The sequence below is a fragment of the Acyrthosiphon pisum genome, chromosome A2 (genome assembly GCF_005508785.2).
Source record: "Acyrthosiphon pisum isolate AL4f chromosome A2, pea_aphid_22Mar2018_4r6ur, whole genome shotgun sequence".
In the NCBI taxonomy this organism is placed as follows: domain Eukaryota; kingdom Metazoa; phylum Arthropoda; class Insecta; order Hemiptera; family Aphididae; genus Acyrthosiphon; species Acyrthosiphon pisum.
The window spans coordinates 56,865,971-56,868,774 of NC_042495.1; the positions used below are offsets into that span (position 1 = coordinate 56,865,971).

A 2,804-nucleotide genomic window follows, 5' to 3' on the forward strand; every position below is an offset into this window, starting at 1 on the left:
CGATATGATAGTATCGGGTTTATCGGTATTGGATTTTTTTTTAAACCAATATTTGAACCCGATACCAAAAAAAAAAAACCAAATCTATCAGCATAATAGCATTGATTATAAATTGTAATAGTGAAATGTAAAATGATAATAGTATTTCGGTTGATAGTATCGGTGATATTTTGATATCGGTTCATTGTTTATGCTAAAAATGTTGCGGTTTTCAAATATATCGGGTATCGGTTTTTTATCTGTTGCATATATCGGAATATCGGATATCGGTAAAAAGTGGTATCGGCCCATCCCTAATTATTATATAACAAAATTAAAAGGTACCTACGTTGTAATTAATAATATAATAACATAAATCATTTTATAGCTGGAGTCTGGAGTACCTATATGTGTAGGTACCAACCGCATTTACCAATAATAGTACCTACTGTATTTATGTCTGTCGCAATTATTTATCTAATACACATAACAACATTTATATTAGTTTGACCACATTAAGTAATTACTCATTTTAGTATTTATTATTTTCCATTTAGACATGTTGTAGTCTTAAGATTATCACTATTAAATCTAAATTAAGGTAAGTAATAGGTAGATATCTAAATTATTGTTTTTTAATTTATTGAAAAATTGAGTAAATAATATAATTATAGCTACAAATTTATTTTTATTTTGTCCGGTCTGATAGTTTTAGACGTTTGGGTGAGGTATTTCAAATAGTTTGAACAGCTTCAACTTCTCGACTGTCATAGCGGAAAAATCTTCTGATCATCAACTTTGGTGGAGGTTTTTTGGTAGAACATTGGATTTAGTTGGTACATTTTGGAGATCGAAATTCTTATTTCTTAGTATTTACTTTTTAAAAGTACCTAATCTAGAAAAAATATGAAAATTTGTTAAAAGTGTAATATTATCTATATATATAAGAATCTAATTTGATTTTGGAGACGAAGGAAACCGGTTTGTTTGTTTATTTATTATTATTATTACTATTATTATTAATTATTTATTTATTTGCTTGCACTTGCATTTTTCCATTTGAAATATATTATATTATTCATTGAACAAATAATTTATTGTTATATTTTAGATTCTGAGTGGAACGATGAATGTATTGATTTCACAATGATGTGTGTTTTTTTTTAATTTTTTAATTTTTTTTTTGTCTGTGTACACGATAAGTAGTCGAAATAATGCTTCGATTTTCAACTTCAGTATCTTGTTCGATTGGAAAGTGAATATCGTTGGTGCATTGGGGAGGTCAAAATTTTCAATAGCGCCAAGAAAAACCAAAGAAAAATTAAGGAAAAACGGGAATTTTTACGCAAAATAGATTTTTCACAAAATTGAATTTGGTTTTTGGTGTAACTTTGTAATGACTGTAGATACATGAAATCTTGACTGAATGTTTATATTAGCATTTTCTATACACCATAACATTTTCAAAATATTTTGACTTATTTTGAGCTCTTTACGGACATTGTCACTTTCATTTTTTTTTAGTTTTTTTTCTAAAAATATCAATAAAATTTTATTTGTTGATTAAAAAAGCTTGAAAATTTAATAAAAGGCTCCTAGTATCGATTACTAATTTTTAAAACTATTGCTCCCAATATACCATTACCGCCTCAACCAATATTGACTAGGTGGGGAACTTGCTTGAATGCAGCCATGTATTATTCTGGACATTACATTTTAATAAAATAAGTAGTCATGGAGCTCAACCGGGAAGACGCTATATCCATTGGGAAAGTACAAGATTTAATGGCTGATCGAAATTTAGAGTGCAATTTAGCGTACATTAAATCTAACTCGGGAACACTACCTGAAACTATCATTCGTTTAGAATTGTCTGGTTGTACTCTCATAGATTCTATTCAAATTGTGACAGAATTTCAAAACAAAATTCAAGAAATAGAAAATAAAAGAGGAAAGATTGTTCAGTTAAAATTAAAAAAATGTAATGGAAAAAAATACGGGATTTAATATAATTTTCAATATATCGAAAATTCTCGAGGGAACTGAATTGTCCAGAACGTCTATCCCAGATGATCTTAGCTTTGATGACATGACATGACATGAGGATGTTCGAACGTGGAACGGGTTTGCCGCTAAAAGCACGGACTATCCAAGTGCATTCTATATCGAAGCTCCGAGCGACGCTTTCCCCTTCCGCTGTCCCGCGCTGTCAAACTGGCCATCGGCCGTTATGAACAAATTTTTAAATTGTCTTTTTCAGCGGTTGAACGTAGCGCACCGTACGCGCTATCGTTCTCCGTGTCACGTTGTGCGTGGACGAGGACGAGGACACGAGGACGAGGTGTGTTAAGCCTAGCTGTGATCGGCGGCCACGGTCAGTACGACCAAGTTTACGTTTCACGTTTCGCTGTTGATATACGCGCTAGTTGCGTCACGTGAAGCAAAGAGTCGCGTGTGAACACGCCCAGCTGTCCGTCGGTACCGTCGTGATCGATACCCGCCGCTAAGTAACACAAATTTTGTTACTTTTGTTGTTTACGCCGTGCGCGTGTTTTCTCTTTTAACACTCCGCGTGATCGCGAGTGGTTGCCGACTGCCGTGACAAGTCAGAACGTCGGTATTCGTTTTCGCGACGCCTCGCGTTTGTTATCGACCACGCGCTATTTGCGCCGAAATACGAATTGTCACCGTCGAATTCAGAGCTCAGAAGATTGTCCGCCGTCGCCGGAACGGCGACGGACCCACATTGGTCGTCGACCGGGAGCATCGCCACCTAACCTAGTCCCCCACGTGGTCAGTGGGCTGTTTTTAAAGTTGAATATTGT

At 34.5% G+C, this 2,804-nt stretch overlaps 1 protein-coding gene across 2 annotated transcripts in view; it reads left to right on the plus strand.

Moving 5' to 3' along the window:
- LOC100167661 (disco-interacting protein 2) overlaps window positions 1–2,804 on the plus strand; it is a 95,565-nt gene that overhangs the window by 90,736 nt on the left and 2,025 nt on the right. The window lies entirely within an intron of this gene.